At 49.2% G+C, this 20,382-nt stretch overlaps 1 protein-coding gene across 1 annotated transcript in view; it reads left to right on the top strand.

The window, feature by feature from the left end:
- The first annotated feature begins 32 nt into the window (after positions 1-32).
- The window catches only part of NEDD4L (neural precursor cell expressed, developmentally down-regulated 4-like, E3 ubiquitin protein ligase), a 127,571-nt gene continuing 107,221 nt past the window's right edge, over positions 33-20,382 (top strand). The window contains exons 1-2 of the mRNA XM_026865300.1: positions 33-51; positions 6,954-7,027. The gene's annotated coding sequence lies outside the window, so the exon portion shown is untranslated. The remainder of the gene's footprint in view (positions 52-6,953; positions 7,028-20,382) is intronic.

Here is a 20,382-nt window from a genome sequence, read left to right as displayed (position 1 = left end):
CCTCGGGCCCGCGCTCGGGGCGGCTGGCGCCGGGCGGCTGGGCTCCCCGCGGTAAGTTGGGCTCCCGGTGCGGGCAGGGCCGCCTGCACCTCGCTGCGCCTCGGGAAGGACCGGAGCAGACGTGTCCGTCCTGAGGGGTTTGGCTTCGGGATGGGTTCATACGCCTGTTGCGAGGTAGCTGTGGAGGAACATGTCAAATGTTTAATCTTCTCCGCTCTGCGTGGCAGCTGTTCAAATATTGGTTTCATTGATCCAAACGTTGCGCCTTTCACACTCGTCTGCGCGTTTAAAAGAGCCAAGCTTCTAATTTTATACCCGTATCGATTGTTATTTCAGTGCTGTTCTCTATCGCCTGCTCTAAATGCATCACGGGATTTTCTGTCCTCTAGAAGTCGACATCTACAGCTTTCCTTCTGGCGCTGGCTGGGCACTGCTGTGCATTTCTTTTGACATGTATTTAGAACACACAGATGCATATTCCAGAACTTTTCTGGGTTGGTTTTTATAGCACACCCATTTTGGTTCAGCTGGTCTGGACTAAGCCACCGGTCCTGGATTATTCTCCGGAGGGCCAAGGCTGCAGGGTGGCGTTACGTCCTCACCCATGGGGAAGAAGCACACAGCCCAGGGCCCATGTTCTTTCCATGTTGCTGCCATAACTCTTCCCTAAAATAACTCTTAACTAAAAACTTCCCAGCTCCAGGGTTTTTTATTAATCCAAGGGCAGGAGGAATTTTTAATGTTTGCTTTATGTGGAATGCCTTAATAGGCATTAGTAGAAGTGACTCTGCTTTTCAGAGCACTTGGAGGAAGTGAACGTGTTGCTCATTTAAAAGTGAGTTAAGAAACGTGGATTGTACACATAAATATACATACAGAAGTCTCCTGAATCCGTAAATGCATCTGTATTCCCTTCCCTGTTTTCTGAGGTGAATTGGGGTTTGTTCATTGTTGGTCACGTATAGTTTTTGCTGCATGATTGGCTTTAAGTTTCATCGCTTGGTTCCACCTAAATTAGCTAAGCCTTCTGAAATGGCAATGTGAGAAAACACAACCTGTGTAAAGGTCATCCTTCAGCAGAGAAGAAACCTCTGTAACCTCTGACATTTTTCGGGGAGGCAAGAATACATAAACTTGATGTTAATCATTGGACAAAGCCAAAGTAAGCGTGAATGTGGTTAGTGGTGGAACTCCACATTAATACCTAACCGGGCACTTCACGGCGCCCCTGCTGCAGTGGGTGGGGTAGGTCAGGGTTGGAGGGGCGAGGACAGAGGGAGAAGAGGCATAAATACCTTTGACAAGTGAGGCTTCATAAATGTGAATATTTTACTGCTTCACCGCTAGCAGCCAGCCAGCAGCGGCCGTTCCGGTGTGTGCGCACCGCTTTGGGTTTCTAGCAGCAGTGTTGCAACCTTTTTTGATCAAAGCCCTCTGAACAATGCAGCTCTGAATGCCCAGAGGTGTTCTGCGTTGGCGCTGAAGGAGCGGAGCGAGGGAGCAAGGCGATTTCAGGTCAGACCTGCGGTGGAGGAGCAGCACGTCCCGGCCCTGGCAGCCGCAGCTCGGAGGGACCAGGGAGCGGCAGCGCCTGGCGTCGCCGGGAGACCCTTCCAGGCAGGGCTCAGAACGATAGAAAAATTCCTCTGCGGGGTGAGATGAGCTGTTTTTTCAAACGGTGTATTTCAAAATGAAGCTTAGGGTGCGTGCTCTTCAAAATGAACAGGATTCAGTGGAACACAAAAGTGCCAGAGTTAAGTGTCCATCTCCTCTAGTTTGCCGTTTGCTGGCGGCTAACACTAGTTGTTTCAGGCAGTGCGGGAGTTGCAGAGGGTGGGCACTGTCATCGTACCACCAGATGAGTATTTCTCTTTGATATATATTTTCAGCTCTGAGCAGAACCAGAAGAGTGACTTTTATATATCCACTTAGCAAGATTACAGAAGTGATTGAGAGGTGGATGCAGCAGATCAGTTGCTGCTGTTAACCGCTGTCAGCGTCGTACCGTTTAAATCATCTAAGCACCAGTTCTGTCATTGCTAACTATAAAAGAGGAAGCAATCCTGGTCAAAAGTTCCTGCCCGTGCTATCAGGGAAGTGGAGAGAGTAAAACATACCTTGTTGATTTCAAATATTCCCGTATTCCTTCCGAACTTCAGTGCAGACGCTGTCGGACACGTGTGACCATGTCACCGGGGTGGTGGTCGCTGCCTGTCAGTGCAGAGCGAAGCCGTGGAGACACGTGGCCTTGAATACGCCCTTGGAGCACCAAGTGTTAACTGACTTGGGGTCGGTTGGGGCGGGTCAGGGCCGTGTTCTGGAGCGTTCTCACGGGGTGCTGCCTCTTCCCTAGAGGGAGCTGGGAAGGGCAGCTCGAGCAGCAGGTGGAGTCCCGCGGTAAGGACGGTGTTTGTCAGGCAGCCTTGCCCTCCCTTACTGTACCCCCCAGCCCCGGGGTGCTGCTGGAAGGATGGGGGGTGTTGGGTGAGGGGGGGCTGGCTGCTTGGCTGCGCGGGGAGGGGGTGTCCCCCGGCGGTGTCCTGAGCCTGACCACCTTCGGGCTGGTAAGCCATTGCCTCTTCCCTTCGGGGGCTCAAGGGGATGATAGATACAGCTGCTGGAAAATGCAGGTCTGTTTGTGTTGGGAAAACTGCTCTGTGAGAATCTGTCAGGTGACTGAATACTCCCGAAAGTCATTCAGCCAAGATATTTACCTGCCCGTAAGTTGTGCTCTGCTGGGTTTGTGTGTACCGGGTTGTTGTCCAGACAGTTTAAGGTTGTCTTTCCGCTCAGCAGCCTGTCAGTTCGCGTGATACCTAAAGCCATTGATCTGTAAAGAACTCAGGATTACACTACTGTCTTGTGGCATCTGTTTCATTTTTAAGATGTGCACGGGCTAATTACGCAAGTGCCTCTTTCAAGTCCAACAGAAAATTGATCTTGCTGTGGTGAGGGACCTGCCCGGTGTCTCTGATGCTTGAGGAAGGGTATGTGTGGTGGTTTGGCTGGGGGGGTGTGGGAGCAGCCCCCCCCTTCCCACTTCTGGCTGGATTGCCCGGTCTCAGGTCAGGGTGCTGGGTGACAGTAAAACCATGTGTGTCCCTCCCGAGGAGCTTTGCTCCCGCAGTTTGTGCCCAGTTCCCTGACCCAAGGCCCTGCAGAGCGGGCTCGTCCCTGCCTCTCTTCCAGTCAGCCTCCTTAGGCTGCTCTGTGTCCAGTCACTCGTTGTGCAAACGAGGACTCCAGCCATGTGTCCCTCCATGTACCCTTCAGCCTCACTGCAGACCCCGTCCCCCAGGAGTGGGATCCCCCAGGAACCACAGAACCACAGCTCTGCAGCACTTCTCCTTCATCATCCTCCCGGCGGGTTTCCTCAGCCCCTTCTCTGCTCGTGCCCGGGGTTTGCCTGCCCACAAGCTCAGCTTTGCAGGACCTGGTCGGTCGGGGCCCGCAGTGCTTACAGGTGACCCTGGACTGGGCTGTGCTGGATTGCTGACTCGGGTGTGGAGCGTGAGCAGCAGCCCCAGGCTGGCGAGAGGCGTTAGCCCTGCTGGCAAGCAGCCCTAGACTACAGGGAGCTAATTCTGGAGTGATGGTCAAGTCTTTGGCTTTTTTTAATGTTATTTAATCTGGAGGATGTGTCCAGGTGACACAGCTCAGGGAAGACATTCTCTGTGCTTGTACATGAGGACTTCCCCATCCCAGAAATCTAGTTATTTGGAGTAGAAACAAAAAGGCAGGTCAGCATTTCCGAAGATCAGCTGGATATTAATGAGTGTTGTAGACTGAAGCTTCAGTTTCCGATCTCGGTGCCGCCTCTATCTTCGTGTAGCAGTGCTGGCTTTGGAGCGCCCGCCTCGACCTGCCCTTAGTCTCTGGCTCTCTGTTCTTCCTCCTCTCCCCTTGGCTTCTGTTGACGGGCCGTTTGCAGGCTCCCCCGGCTCCAGGTGTTGACCGAGGTCCAGGAGAACCTTGATGGGAATGGAATAAACAGGAGGGGAGAGCTGTTCGAGTTGGCACTTCCCCCTGAAAGAAATGTATGTGTAAACACGTCCTTAATCTCAACCAGCATAAGTGCTGCTTAACTAAAGATCAGCTCAGGCTCAAAGCTGTGAAGGGATCGCTTCATTTGGGGTTTGGATCCTGGGTCTGCTCACTCAGAATTCTACATTTAGTGGCCTTGGCTGCTCTCTGTCATTGTGCCCTGGGTATACCGGAAAAACCAACCAAAATCCTGGTTTTCTTTCCTCGTACAGCCTTTGTAGAGCAGGGTGGAGGAGACCTGTGTCAGGTAATTGATGCTGTTTGGAGTCTGCTGTGCCTAGCCAAGCAAGCCTTTATCAGATTTTTGGTGGACAGTGAGGTGAGATTACCTCTCTTGCTGTGAAAGTTTAACTCCTCTCTCTACCTAGACACAGCGTACTTGGAGATAAACGAAGAAATTGGGACAGAAAGAGCAAGCATAAGAATAGGAAGCCCTTAGGTTTTTTTCAGCCCCTCAGCGTGGTGGTTCCCAGCCCAGGATTGCGGAGGGTACAACTCCGAGGCGCTGGCCAGGGCCAGCCCGGGAGCGGGAGCTGCTGCGGGAACCCGCCGCTGCCCGAGCGAGCGCCGCCTGGGAACCCCTCGGCTGTCTCACGGGGGCTTGGCTGTCCCAGGAGCTGCGATACTCATTTACTGAGCTGTGTGTGCACGTGCCTGCACAGGAGTGCACCTGTGGCTTAGCTGCTTCTGTGCATGCTGTCAGACAAAATGATACAGATAAGAGAAGTTCGTGCATTACAAGAGGATTATTTTACAGACAGGCTGTCTGAACAGCTACTCAGAGGGTTCAGGGTACTATAGATTAAATGTCATGCTCTGCAGAAGAATTTGCCACCATCCAAGGTTCGCTTTGCTCCTTGTATACAATAGGTGTTATCAGAGTAAGTATCTTGCTGTCGGAAGGGAAAAAAAAATGCAGGTAGTTAGGCAAGGCTTTGTTACTAATTGAGGTGCTTTAATTATTTCTTAAAATATTGCATGCATTTCATGCATATGGAAATTGGAACAGACGTTTGCAAAAGCACTGTTTCTGCTGGTAAAATGGAATCTTCAGCAGAGACTGTGAGCCTGCATGCAGCAGGGGTCAGGGTCATATCTTCTGGTGTGCTCGGATTTAGGGACTGAAACTTCAGATATGCTTTTGGGAATCTATCAGTTTAGATAGTCTGGAACATCATCTTCTGGGTCTGAACTGGGGATCCTCCAGTACTTGGACTTCCTCCTGCTCTGTGATTTTATTTTTTTTTAATACTATTTTTTTGATTCGGTTAATACACAGAGATTATTTTAGTGCAGAAATAAGATGCCACTCTAGCAAAGTTGATCTTGGACTTTGTGTGAGGAAATCCGAGTAGCATTGATAATATAGTAACCATCAGAAATCCCTCTCTGCTTGGTATTAAAGCTTCTTATCCTCCAGTTCTCCTTCAGTAAGGTCGGAATATTCTGCATTTCTGACTTTTTTTTTTTTTTCCCTACTGTCACCTCTTAATGAAGGAAATTTCTTGATCACCATTTGCAAGTTCTTTGTCTTTTATCTATTAAAACTGCTCTAAAAGAGCAGGCATGTTGTATTGACATTAACAGATGGAAAAAAGTTGACATGTGAAAACTAAATTCAGTGTCCACTAACCTAAGTCCGTTGAATTGTTGTTCCCATATTGTTTTGTTCACCTCTCTGGTGAGCTTTAGGCTCTTCTGGAAGGAATCCTGTCAGCTTAATTCGAAACTGCTTTGAACAGTGTTAAGTGCTGCTGGAAAGTATACCAACAGACCAATTTTCAGAAAGGATTTAAATCCTCAAGCTTTTAATGCAACAGGGTTTACACGCAGGGTGTGTGTCAGGATGAAACTCGCCCTGCAGACAGGTTCAGTGAGACTTTTGTTTTTCTTTCTCTGCAGTGATCTGTTTCCGACTCCTCCCAGAGGAATGGTATTAGACTGGACAGGTTCGGCTGTGCTTCGGGAGTGTTTCTGACCTTCCCAGTAATCTCCCAAATCTCCCATACAGCTAACAAATCCGCGTCTCGCTCTTAGCTATCTAAAGCAAATAGACTCCGTGTAGTATGGTCATGCCAGGATAAACCTGTGGGGAAATGTTATTGTTTTCTGAACAAGCTTCAAGGAACAGTCTCAAGTTACTGTAATTGAATCTTGTATCTTGCAGTCCTGGAGGGCTTATCAGAGGAGAGAGAGGTAGAACTGATACGGGTGACTGCAGAACCTGTTCCTGTAGGACCCTTTCCAGATTGCGTTTTGGTGGCCTCTTTGTGTAGCAAAAATAAACTCGTCAAACAGGGTGAAAAGAATGAAGTAAAAAATACTGTTTATACCAGTGCTCCTCAGGAGCTTAACGCATGGGAGTGATAAACTGAGCACCAGGTTGATGTCGTGGTGACACGCATCTTCGGAGACTGCCGTGCGTCACCGAGATTGGTTTTGGCTCTGTATACACCAAGGCTGTGAGACAGGTTTGAAAAATGTAATTTGAAGGATTTATTTTTAACCTTGCACCCTTTTTTTTTTTAAAAAAAACCCAAAACACTGACTTCTCTCTGACCAAGAGATATTAGCATTACTGGGCAAAAATATTACGGGTATTTTCCCTTGTGTTTGAGGAAACAGCTTTAGAGTCTAAGCAGAAGGAATTTCTGTGGTGTATGGATCATTTAGGATTTGGAATGGCCTTGTTCAGCAAATTGTCTTCTACTTTCATTACTGTTATTTTTACATTATTATTGCTATGACATTACTACTGTTACCCACGCTTATTCTGGTTTTACTCATTCCTAGCAAACTCCTGCTATCTGAAGGCTAAGAGTTCATTCACAGCTTAAGCTCTTATGAACTGCTGATCTTCAAACTTAATTACAGAATAAACATTAAACCTGTTTTCTTTTTTATTGCAGGAGGAGTCTCGTATCCTCAGGGTAAAGGTGGTTTCTGGCATTGACCTAGCGAAAAAAGACATCTTCGGAGCCAGGTGGGTGTTCCGCATCGCTTGTTCTATGTGTTTAAACAGAATAAGCTTCGCAGAGTGCAACTGATCGTTCCTAAGCGTGAGGAGAGATCCTGTTACTTGCTGACAACCGGTGCAGGTTCCGGACTGTGTGTTGGCAGGGGGGCTGCTGCCCAGAGCCGAGGCCGTTCGCGCCCTCTCCCGCCGCAGGCAGCCGTTCCCGAGTCGCTGTCTGCCGTAGCTCTGCCAGGAGCAGCTCGCTTGGGCGGTGCTTGGCCTTGCTGAGCACGGCTCCAGCTGCACCCGTGCCCCATGTAGTGCAGGCAGGACCCAAAGCCAGCGGCACCGCTGTCTGGTTCGGCAAAGCTCTGCTTTCCCTGCTGGGCCAGGCGTCGGGAGGCTGACTTGGTAACCAGCCTGCAGATCCTCTGAGCCTCGAACCCCCCGGGTGCCACCGCTGCGGCTCCGAAGGGTGGCACCTATTCCAGAGAAAGGCAGTCGGAGCATTTTCTCCCGCTCAGCTCGTGCCATGAGAAGGCTCACACCGAGTACTAACGTAGGAAAGGGTTCAGAGTGAACTCTGCTGGCTTAGTGCATTTCTGTTAGGCTGGAGCAAGTCCAGGCTTTCGTTCCCATTGAGCCTTAACCCACTTTGAATGTTAAATTGGGGACCTAAGAGGGAAGAGAGAAGATCTCCATCTTTGTGTGATTGCTTCCCTGTTCATCCGGGCATCAAAAGATGGGGCGTACAGACCATCGTCTGCACTGGTCTTTGGCCAAAGTTACAGTTGTTAAACGAGAAAACTGGTTTTAAATGGTCTAATGGAAAGATACAGGTACAGCCACTTTGTATGTTCACAAGTCTTTTGTTTTGAAAGAATTAGTCACGGGCATAGGAATAGCTTTTCTCCAAGTCTAGACTTGCTGTGCAAGGACTTAAAGAATCAAACCAGGTAGCAGTTGGGGGAGGAGCTGGTTCTGAAGCCAAAACGAACCAGAAAGTGTTAATGATTTCTTTTCCTGAAGGTTAATTCATGTTTGGTGTTCTTGCCATCTCAAGCCTAAGCGTGAGAAAATTCTTTACTGCAAATGCTCCAGTCTGCTTAGAAGTTTTTTGCCAGTTTGAAGTCGGTGGTATCCAATTTAGCTTTTATCGAAATGACTAATTTGTTAATGACTAAATGAGCCTGTCTGTGGATTTCCCTGTATTTCTTCCATGATGCTTACAGATGTTTATTAGCTTGCGTATCTAGCTTGAAACTACATGAAAGCAGCAATTAAAAGTTTAATCACCTTTAATTTTTTTGGTGAAATTTGCAACCAACATTCCTTTGGTAGCTGCGGGCAGAATATGGTAAGACAAAGCTTTTTGAATTTCTTTCCCCAAGTTGGCTCTGTTGAAGCACAGCCTTTGGTGGCCGTGAGCAGCAGCAGCTGGCAGGTAGCGGGGGCCCTGGGATGCTGCAGGGCCAAAATGAGAGAGAGGAGGAGCAGGTGCTAAAGGGATGGGGCTGAGATACAGAGAAACCAGATTTCTGTTGCAGATACTAACACTTGAATTGCCATATTTATGTGATAGCTTTGCTTTTTCTAGATCTCGTTTAATTTGGCCTTTTCGTACGATTGTGGCTTTTTGATGTACTTGGTATATTTAATTAACTGGATTTTGTTTCTACATCATTTTCAGAGCTTTAGATTTTACCCCTTCTTTTGAAAAAAAAGCTAGTCATTGGAATATTGAATCTGCTCATTAAGTGGAACTTTATATAAATATTGAAGCGCTGTGACAAATTCACAGAAGTAATCTGAAAAGTGGGGATCTTCTGTTCCCTTGATTCGTTCAAGGATACGCTGGGAACTTGGTGCTGAACCCCCGGCATTGTGGTATCTCTTTCGGACGTACCTCTCACAGAACTGTTGTAAATATTTAAGATGTCATGTTCAAAGGAACTGCTAAATTTGCTTAGGAATTGATAAATTGTAAATTCGATCTTTTCTCTTTCAAAATGCATGAAATTAAAACTAAGTGAAATTTGAACTGAGTTCTATTGATGTGGCCCTTAAATATTTAAATAAATTGGTCTCAAGTCAGTAGGCTTTCCATAAAACCACAGAGTTAAAAACATATCCCCAACTAATGTTTTTAACTTTGTTTTAAACGGTTCTTTAGTAGAAGTTCAGGCTGACAGCATCATATATTATAAGCTTGGTGAAATGCTTGTGTTGCCGTGTTGGCAGGCTTTCAGAAAGTTTTCTTCTTTGGCTGAAGTGGCAGTTTAATTTTTCTGTTTGTTTTAGGGGCCTTGCATACCTTGCTGAGATACTAACATTTCATGCTGCTTGAATCTGAAGCATGATTGAAGTTGCTATAGACAGTATCGCTCTGACACGGCTGTCGAGAGTCCGTTGGGTAGTAACTATGCCACTGACAGCTCTGGTGAGGAGCAGCATGGACCAGATGATTAAATTCTCATTTGGGGTGGCTGAGGAGAAGCGTGTAGTGTTTGACCTGAGCTAGAGGATAAGGAGAATTTATGGGTGCTGGAACTGTACACAGAGCTTTTTCCTGTGTAGTGCGAGTTCCGGATCCCTGAAAACCAGCAGTAACTAATCCCGTCTCTGTGTGTCTCCTCGTGGTGTGGGCGTAGACCCTGACACTCCGTCATTTCCCTCTCCCGTAAATAATTTCCACGAGATCACAAATCTCTTCCAAGTTGATTTTGGTGACGGTGTGAGTTTTCGCGCGCAGCCACGGGATGAATGGTTGAATCCGCGAAGGGCGCGGGTGCTGCCTGCGGGGTGGCGGCCGAGACCACGATCAGCAGAGGCGGCCAAGGATGAAATAACCAAGGTGGCGGTGCCCAGGGTCATCTCGGTGGGTGCAGCCCCCCTCGATGCAGCCAGCAGTGCTGCTGGGGGAAGAGGGGACAGCTGAGTGCCACGCTTCCACTCCTGAGTGTCCCCTCCGTGCCTGGGACAGGAGGTCGCCTCAAATCCTCCCGCTTCCCCTGCTCCGGTCCTTTTAGGTGCGGGGTCAGGGTGGGGCTTCCCCGGGCTGCCCAGGGGACGCGCGGGTGGAGGGCGGCCTGGCACTGTGGGGTCCTGCTGGGCCACCATCCCTCCCGCGTGGCGAGTGCCACCGGGTAGTGGGTGTGCGGCAGCAAGGACGGCGTGAGCCAGGCACGGGAGCTCCACACCATGGGCGGGCTCTGTCTTTGGAAACGTTCAAGGAAATAGGCCCTGCTTTGTAAAACAAACATCTGAGAGCACAGGAAAACGCCTTGGGATTCAGAGGTTTGGGCAGGGTTGACTTAGGGGCTGCATTGTGTGTTTGCTGCTCTCGGAGAAAGGAAAGAAGGCGTCAACACCCAAAGACCCATGGGCCTGGCCTGAGGGGTTTGACAGCTCGTGGCACCCCGCCTGCCATGTGCGTGTCGTTCCCAACCCAGCTTCTCCCTTATGGGCAAACCCGTGGGGTCTTTGTCTCTTCAGAAATTAATATAATGCTTTTTGTGGGAGGGGGAGGGTCAAGTGACTGCTAAATATCTTAGATGGTTACACACCTTGGAAGGAGTTAATCTAAAGTCATTTGAAAACATGTTAGAATTGCCAGGTTAGGGCCCCAGCAGCTGATGTGCCTCTTGGGCAGAGCCGTGTGGGGCTTAATGCTGGGGCAGAGCAGTAACTTCACCGCGGAACTGGGAAAGATTAACTACAGGGTGTGCATTGTGCTCTGCATCTCCATGGGTTTTCTGAGCATTTTTCATCAGCCTCACCATCATAAAACACTGCCTGTAGGCTGGCAGGGTCTGAAAGCCACTTCTTGCCTGATTAAATCCGAGGAAAGTCTCTTGCCAGCGTAGAGCACTGGAGACACGAGCGTTTTTCTTCTGAAGACTGAAACAAGAAAGAAAACTCAGTGCTTTCAATTTTGCTTTTTTAAAGTTTTCTGGCTTATGAAATCGTGTTGATAGTAACTAATGATAGCTGTATGAGTTGAGGAATTTATGGAATTGTGATTAGTGACACAAAGAACACTAGAATGCAGAATGAAATAGCAGCTGTGAGCAGCCGGAGGTGATGGTTACACGTGTTGAATTTCATCCACGAAGTTTCAGTTGAGGTGGATGTAAGTGGCTAGTCACTAGGTAGAAGTGGTTTTTTAATAACCTGTTTTATATTTTGCCCTGTTAAATGACAGGTCTTTGATAGGTGCTGATGGCGAATAGATATTGCAAACTGGGTTTTGTGAATTTAGTGTGAGTTTTGGTGCTTAACTCTGACAGGCACATTACAGTCTTGTTGCCATCCAGCGCATTGGCATATACATTTACCACCTGACATATACTGCATTGTAATATATACTTTATAATTTTACATTTATTTCCTTCTAGTTCCCTCTCAACTTCTTAAATGTAATGTCTTAATTCAGCTAGTATTTATATTCTTCCATGTAATTAAGTAATGCAAATGACAGTGTAATTAATCTTAGTTATGCAACATACTGCACAATTATTGTTATTTATTGCTATTTTGTTTTTACTCGCATATGAGGACTGATGCTGTGAGTATCATCATGGCTGAGGCTGCACCGTGCGTCACCGCACGCAGATGCAGGCGCTGCCTGGAGAACCCTGGGACGTGAAGTGACGTTCCTCTCCTGAATGCCCTTACCCGTTACTGGAAGCTCGGCAGAAGCACTTCTCTCGTGCCCTGGTCTCTGCTGAGCACGCTCTGTGTCAGCGCACAAGTTGCTATCTTTCCCTGAAGGTACATCCAGTGTGGAGCTGGGGCTTTGATTGCTTTTCCCCACTTCTACAAGTTAACGAGAGGTGAAGTACAGCCCTTGTGCAGGTAGCGCTGGGCTGGCTGCTGGGTGGTTCGGCACCGAGGCAGCACTCCTGTCAGTCCATTCCTCTGCAGGCACGCGGCTGCACTCCCAAGCAGTAAAGGTGAACACATGTATATAAACGAGGGGAAAATGTCTTCTGGTTATTACTGGTTGTGTGAAATAAGACAGCGTGGTGTGGGTGTTCTTACTGAACTAAGAGTTTTGGAAAGCCAGAAGGGAAGGACTGTGTGTATACCTTAAATGGGTATGTCTGATGGAATTTCTTCTGCTTTCGCCGTCTAAATCATGAAGTACATGGAAATTGTGGCTGCCTGGAAGTTGAGAAAAGGTAAAGTGCTTTTCAGTTACAATTATGGATGTTTTTCATTAAGACCTCTAATGACATGATACCTTGCTATGGGTTGCCTCTGGGTTTATTGCTTTTACCCGCTCTCTTCTGCAAAGCTGCAGCCTGAAGGGCCCAGCCGCGGTGCCAGCCCCTTTCTGTTCTGATGTCCCACGCCTGAGATGGGCGATTTAGCGGTAGTGGTGTTTGTGCTGGGTCACGCAGGCCCCAGGCTTTGGTGGTATTAAATCACAGTGCGGGGCCCTGCTGAGAACAAGGCTCCCGGAGATGTGGCTGAACTCTTTAATTCGTAGGTGTTCTGTTCCTGTGGACGGGCAGCGGGGCAGAGCAGGTGTGACTGCGAATAGGCCTTGCAGATGACAACCACAGCAGGTGTTTACCTTTTAGCTGTTCTTTAGCTAGTCCACTGTCACTACTGCTGGTCCAATTCCAGTTACAGTATATCCTGCTTTAACTAAAAATATTCTGGTGACAGCTATACCCTGGGAACTATCCCCCCTAGCGAGTGTGCTACCTTGGAGCTGGGTTCTAAAAACAGCCTCTTCTTCTTGTACTGATACCTCCTTTGTCAAGCGCAGGCAAATTAATTGAAGTGAGTTGCTCTCAAAAATTAACCAACTTTTAAAAATAATCTGGCTCCTAATGAACTGCCTCTTCAGTGTTTCACAAGTGCTGTCGGAGGGAGCAGGAATGCTCACACTGCTGGCTGCTTAATGCAAGCTCAAGGAAGGGCTTTTATCCAGAACTTCTCTTTTTTTTAAAAAGATTTACTGTATGTAAAAAAAAGACTAAAACTTTTTTGTGGTAGGCATAACAAAATGGATTTTGACGCCAGCCATTAGTCAGAAATCTCATGCAGTAAAACATTGCCTTAGCTGGATTTGTGGAGGTAGGTTTGGAGCAGTGTCCCAGTTGCGCAGGACGGCACGTGCTGCAGTGTATGCGCTGCGTGCGGCCCGTCACGAGGGTCCTGGGGGGCAAAGCTGGAGGGTTCCCTGTAAGCAGCCCGATTCAACAAAGCCGCTTGATGAGATGGCAGTTGCTCAAGTAGGATAGAGTTCATACTGTCTCTTTTTTAATTTTTTCTAGTTTTGGGGGGTGTCTAGAAAACCACTTGTGTTGCTGGTGTAAGGCTTTGTGAAATGGGATACTGAAAGCAGTACAAGCCTGTACTATCTGAGTTCTGTGCAATGCCGGAGCTCAGTAGAAGTGTTCAGGATTACCCGTGCTTGCTCTCTGCCTCTGCTTTGTGCCTGCTGTAGCTATTTAGTTTTCTCATTTGCTGTGCACTTGCCGTATTTCAGAGGAACACCAGCCAATCCAGGTTGAATTTCACCAGAAAATCTTGATGCGTTATGGTACTTCAACAAAAAGAAGAATCGATCTATTCTTGCGTACGTGAATGAGTGCTCTAGTGGGCGTTGGGATGGAACCATGATGAGTTCCTATCACCACTGTCTTTGGGTTTTTTTAAATGATGAATGATTCAACGCATGGCTGTTAGTTATAGTATTGCATTGGAGGGGGGGAGTTTGCTGGCAATACATTGTAAATGGCAGCTCGAGTAGCAGTGAAAAAAATGGAAGTTTTTCTGGTATAGTGGCAATGAACATGTCACAGAGCAAGGGGAAAGGAAAGAAACCAGTAAACTAATTGAGAACTTCATTAGATCTAAACTGAGTTGTACTTTGAAAGGTAAAGGAGGAGAAGAGAAAAAAAAAAAAAGTAGTTCAGAGGCTGGCAGTAAACTACTAGATGGTGAGGGTGTCCTGAGGAAAGTTGTGTCTGAGGAGGTGGCAGCTGCACCGCGCAGCTGCAGCCAGCGCACGCGCTGGTGCCTGACCCGGTGACTCGGTGTGCTTGACTCGGGCTGCGGGAGCAGCCTCGGCGGGTGCTGAGGTGAACCCCTCACGGGTGCTGTGTCCGAGGCAGGTGGGCAGGCTGCCTGGCATGGGGAGGGACGGGCCAGCCCTGGGCAGGAGTTGCCATGGCAGCACCCCTCAGCATGTGCCCTAGCTGACCTCGGTGACTGCAGCAGCACCCCTTGTACTTTCTGGCCTTGTCAGGCTTCTCCTGAGCGGTGCAGGACCCGTGCCCAGACAGCTGCTGGGTAGCCCTGGCGGGCCCTTGCCTTCAGGGGTCTCCCCAGGGCCTGGCCAGCGCTGGCGCTGAAGGAGGGTCAGGGTGCTGCTGTGGGTGTTGGTGAGTGACAAGCTGGAGTTCCCGTCTGCTTCCCCTCACCCTGCGCCGGAGCGTGACTGTACCCGTCGTGGCTCTTGGCTCCATGACTGGGTTTGCCCCCGGTCCCACGGTGGGACCAGGAGACAGCGACCCGCGACCTGCCCGGAGGGGCCGTGGGCCAAGGCGGAGCGAGCCGGGAGCTCTGGGCGTGCAATCTCCAACACGCTGGATAATAGCTATTTTGATTTATGAACCTTAATGTCGATTTTGCCTCTACGGGTGGGTGGAATGAGGGATGAGGCTGACAGGTGTGGGCACAAGGCGCATCAGGAGGTTGATCCCGTGGCTGTTGGCAGGCGGGGTGGGCGGCCCTGCCGGTGGGTGCACGGAGCTGGCCGTGGGTCTGGTTTGCTTTTGGTAGCTGGCAGCAGAGGGCACCAGAGAATTTCCTCAGCTTTTACCACTGTTTCGAAGAAATTAGGCTTTGATGTTTTTCTCCAAAACCAACGGGTTTTACCTGGTGATACAAATTATGTTGTTGAGGAGGCAGCGGGTATATCTGGAGAAATCCCGCTCGGTCAGATATGCAGGCTTGCTGATGAGCAAGAGGACATAGTCATAATTCCTGAAGTTTATAATGTCATAGTGAAAAATAACTTTCATCAAATAATTGCTCAGTAGAAAAGCTTCTGTGTACAGATATAAAAATTTAAGATGTTCCTCACTGTTTGACACTGGCAGTGCCTGATCCAGCCGCCCGGTATGTGGACTGACCTTTCTGGGCGTTTTGCTCTGAAGCATGAATGACCAGCTGAGGGCTCTGTGACTTTATTTCCCATCCTGCCCTTTTCCGAGGGAGTCTGCCCTCCACTTCCCCGAGGTGTGAAGGAGGAGGCCCTGAGAAACAGAGCTGGGTGAGGTTTGGCAGGAAGGCGGCGAGCAGGCCGCAAGCCTGGGGTCACAGCTGGGAAGTGGTATTCCTGCCAAATAACTTATTTTTCGTAGCTGTGAATTCAGTCTGTTCCTACCAGCTGGTGAAACACAAGAATCTGTTTCTAGGCACGGCAGCTTCCTGGACTTTTCCCTTTTCTCGTACTAATTTTCCCTCCTGCAGTTACAAATTCAGCCACGTTTGTGCTGATAACCTGGTGTAAATGTTGGTGCGGGTCATGGCTCTCTTGCCCAATATACATGCCGTGATTTTGGCTCAGATCTCTCACGGATGTCTGACCTTCAGCTCAAACATCCCTGAGCCTCCTGCTCTCTCCCTGGGACGGGAGCCCCGTGCCGTGCACCTCTCTGTGCTCCCAGCAGCGTGGCTGCCTGTGCCGTGTGCCTGCAGCGGCTGTGACCCCGTGTCCAGCCTGTGAAGGCTGCAGATTTCTTCAGTGTAAATGAGTGAGTTGGAGCCCTCCTTGCTTCTCACCACCACACATCCCAGTTATTTCCATGTCCTTTTTTTTCCCTTGGGGTGCTATACATTGTGTGGTTTGTTGCAGAAGGACCAATTTCCCGAACGTGCCGCTTTGACCACGTCACCCTGCTTGCTTTGACACTGCTGCTCCGTGTCGTGCGAGGCGGTCAGCCACCGTCAGCGTTTGCTTCGTGAGGCCTGGCCCTCTCAGTAATCCACTAAATTTTTAAACAAGGCTTTGCTTACTGGGTGTCAGCTGTGATGGTCGTCGTAGAACTCTGTTTCGGCGGTGAAGCTTGCAGATGCCCAGCGGACAGCCGAAGGGCCCTGAGCCGATACGCGGCGTGGGGATGGGGTGGCTCAGCTGGGGGTGCTCCTGGTGAAGGCAGCCACGGCCTGTTCTCAAACAGTCAGTCGGGGCCGCCTGTCCCCACGCCAGGGGTGCCCCCTGGCAGGGCTGTTCCTGCCCCGTGCCCACGCTGCGGCGAGGGGGCGAAGGCCTCCTCCCCGGCTCTGGAGTCGGGGAGCGGGACCGGGCGCCCCCCACCTGTGGTTTGACTGGGGACCACGGGAGCTGCTGGGCTGGAGATCTGGAGCTGGCCGCGGGCGGTGTGAGCCGATGCGGTTGTGGGCAGGCGTGGAGAGTGGGGAGGAATGCAGACACTTCCGAAAATAACCACTGTAGCATTAGCGGTTTTTTCTCGACTTCTCTGAGTAACTGGAGCAGGTATAACTTGGTGGTTAGATTTTGTTTTGTTTTGTTTTGTTTTTTTTAATTCTGCTGCTGGCCAGTATAGTTTCTGTTGCTCTAAGTGCTCCTGCTGTGCGTTAAAAGATGAGATTCTACATGCGTTCGTCATTGTCAGTGAACTAAAGAACCGAGTTTCCCTCCTCGCCTCCCCTGATGGAAATACTGATGCAGGTTTAATATTTGCAGATGGTAGATTTCAGTCCAGGGGAGTTTATTCAGAAAGTTTCATGTATCCCAGTTACTCTTTGTGGGCATAAAAAGCAGGATATAGATACCTCTCAGCCTGTCCTAACTTGTGAGCTCCATTTTTGGAATAATTTTTAAAATAATGTCTCAAGGAGCTTGAATACAGTGGCATGCAATTTATTGTTTTATGCCTGCCATTGCTACCTGAGAGAAGGAAGAGCATCCACCCAGCTGCTCCTCTGCCCATGTTTTAGGAGGTAATAAATTGCGGATTAGCCCTCTAAATTGAATTCTTAAATGCAAATTTAACCAGAGTGCTGTAACTCCTCATTTCTCAGAGGATGAGAGAAATGAGGAATGAGGAGTCGCAGCACTCTGGGCTGCAGAGGCCAGCCCTTGGCTTGCCCTCTGGGCGCAGAGCGGGCTGGGGGTGGACTTGCCCTTTTGGCAAGAGCAGAGCCCTGCTGAGGAGCCAGCTCGCTGCTCCAGGGGCCTGATGGGACCAGCCTGGCTGCGGGCTCCCCGGAGTGCTGCTCCGAGTTCAGGGCTTCCCTTAGCCCAGGTGACGATGCCGTGTCACACCACTGGTGAGCCTGCACGGTCGTTGCCGCTCCATCTTGCTTTAAAGCCTGGTCTGTTCCGCGTCCCCCCCGGGCACTCATGTATTATTGCTCCATAAAAACAGTTCCACTACTGCAGGGACGAGAGGGATGTGCGCTCTCAGCCCAAAGCTTTGTTTTGGACGCGCTGCCAAGAAACAGTCAGTCTCTCTGTATTAGGGCTTTGCTGTGAAATCGCCGTCGGGTGAGTTAGGGACAGGGCGGCCGACATCACTTTTGGTTCCCTTTTTTAGCAGTTATTGGAACTGCAAAGAGTGTGCAAGCATGTGCCCGCCTGTAGCCTTTGTGACTGGGAGTAACAGCCATACCTAAGGAGGGGGTGAAGCAAAATTATGAGAAAAATCCTGTTTCCTTTTCCTTACCGCAGCTCAAGTAAAGCTGTCCTGGGTTTGATGCCAGTCGTGTTTCTGTGAAGTGGCAGTTCTACCAGATTACTGTTTTCTGGGCTGTAGGAAACCAGTATGCTGGTGTTCTTGTTCTGAGCAGTAAATAATACCCTTGAACTGTTTTACAAATCAAAGGTACATTAGAAGATATTTCAATAATACATATCAGGAAACATAGTGCTAAATTTTCAGCTGTGTAGCAAAAGACCCTGGGTGGGCGAGCAAGGTCTGGCTCTCCTTTTCTGTTCCTTGCCCTTCCAAACAGTATGAAGAGGATTGCCATTTTGGGTTCCTTTGTAAAGAGCTTTGAACTAGATGTATGTAAGTGCTGCTCTAGAACTGTTATTTTGTGAATAAATATATAATAATCAATTGAGAGTGAATGCGAATAAATTGATGCAGAAATAGATCAGCAAATAATATAATGCAATTAAACATAACTTGTTTTTTTTAAGGCTGTGATGGTATTAAAGCGTTGCACTATTGTTTACAGATTGTCAGAAGAGGAAAAACGTTCCTGTGGTAACATTTAATATCATGTATATCTGTACTTGCATGCTTTAGAAATGAGCACAGATGTAATCCGTAACTCCCAGCACATCTGGGTTTTAAGAATTTTCTTATAGCTTGAGAAGTTCATTTAAAAGTTTGTTTCTTCGAGCCTGTGTTTTGAAATAGAAGCCTAAGGCCAAGGTTGGTTTTCAGGAGCTGATTCTAGTTTGATAGTTTGATCCTATAGTTAGTGGCATTGTCACTGAACAGTGTTCCTGGAAACAGGGATGCAATTCTCTAAAAATCAGAGTTTCTAACAGTGCTGCGAGCTGTTTCTTGACTCTGAGGTGCGGGATCGAGCTCTCTGTCATGAGAGGCCACTAAACCTTTCTGTTGGGTGGTATTCCAGAGCCACTTGGGGTGGAGGAGTCTCTGGCAGAGGCTGCCGGAGCCCTGCTCACGCAGCACCGGCCAGGACAGGCTGCCCAGGATTGCCCACGGTCTGGGGGTGGGTCGGACACAGGCGGAGACTCGGCAGCCTCTGGGCAGCCTGGCCCATGTTTGACCACCCTCATGGTAAAGAAGAGATTTCCTGTGTTCAGGTGGAATTTCACATGTTTCAGTGTGTGCCCATTGCCTCTTGTCCTGTCTCTGGGCACCACTGAGCAGAGTCCGGCTCCCTCATCCCTTCCCATCAGGTATTGTTATACGCGTGGATAAGGTCTGCCTGAGTCTTCTCCAGGTGAATGGCCCCAGACCTCTGCCCTTGTATGAGGCATCTTTGTGTCCCTTTGCTGGGCTCTCTCCGGCATGCCCATGTCTCTGTAGCCGTGGACAGGTGCTCCAGCCGTGGCCTCAGCAGTGCTGAGCAGAGGAGTCGCCTCCCTCGGCCCGCTGGCAGCGCTCGGCCTCCGCGGGCCAGACGCTGGGAGCCGCCTTTGTGGCAAGGGCGCGTGGCTGGCTCGGCTCAGCTCGGTGTCCACCAGCACCCCCAGGGCCTTTTCCTCGTGAGTTCCTTGAGCAGATAGCAGAGGTTCGGCAGTGACTGTAAGTGGTTGTGCGACAGGGCTTCATTCTCCTTTCTCTGCCTCATGCTTTGGATGTTCTCTTCTACCTGGTGCAGTTAAAATGCTGCTCAGTCACTTATTTCTCTACCCAAAGCCCACTGTTAGCTCAGCAAACTGTGGCTTTTAACATGCTGTGTTGCATGTGAACGTTTTGTGAATTTGTACAAATTTCATTAGGATCTACAGAGAGTGGAAGTCAAAGGAAGACTGGGGCTTATTCAGGAGCCCTATATTTGAGAGATAATGTCAACCCGTGTGACCAGAGTTGGAAAACTTGCCATTTTAAAAGATCACTTCTTAATTTTAGCAGTTAGTTTTATGTCTGAAGAGATGTGTACATGTTTCCTGAGTGGGACGCTGTAGACTGATGTGGAACCGTCCTGTGGGGAAACCACTCGTCTTAGCCCTGCCGCCATCTTCCCTGTTCTCCTTTGCAGAAGGAGCAGTTCGGTAGGATGGAGAGCGTGATGGTCCGTCTCATCAAAACCTCATTGCAGCAATGAATAATAGCCCACAAGAACAAAACTGAACTCCCCCTCTCGGTGGTTTTTCGTTAGTGTTCTTGAAGCTGTTCTCTCTGGTAATTCCTGTCTGCAGCCTCCCTTTGCCTTATTTGAAAGCAGCTGCCTTCTCTTTTGCAGATGTAGCTGCTGAGCTGTGACAGGCAGCCACTAACCACAGTACACACAAGCTTTTCTTAAATCCATTTTAATAAACAAATTCTTACGACAGCCATCTTTGTAACGAAGACCTTCATCTCAGGTGGTGGCTCACGGCAAATTTCCTATCATCTCTAAAATAAGGAGGATTTTTCTTGATTTGTTTTTTCCTCCTGTTGTAGCATACAGAATGTTGCCGTTGAGTGCATTTGTGTTTCTAAAGGTGCCTTGTGCGTTCAAGATTTCCCTTAGTTCATCCTGTAACTGCCTTCCTAACGCGGCCGTGGTGTTTTGAGTGCTGTTAGCGGTACCAGCTGAAGAGGTTTACCTCTCCTGACACTGCCTCTGCTCCCCTGGCGCAGGCTCTTGCTCTGCGGAGCCGGGAGCTGAGCGCCTGTGCGCGGCCGCGTCGGAAGGCCGCCCGT

This window comes from Athene cunicularia (genome assembly GCF_003259725.1).
Source record: "Athene cunicularia isolate RWA chromosome Z unlocalized genomic scaffold, athCun1 chrZ_part1, whole genome shotgun sequence".
Taxonomy (NCBI): Eukaryota; Metazoa; Chordata; class Aves; order Strigiformes; family Strigidae; genus Athene; species Athene cunicularia.
This window is presented reverse-complemented; position numbering and strand designations above follow the sequence as displayed.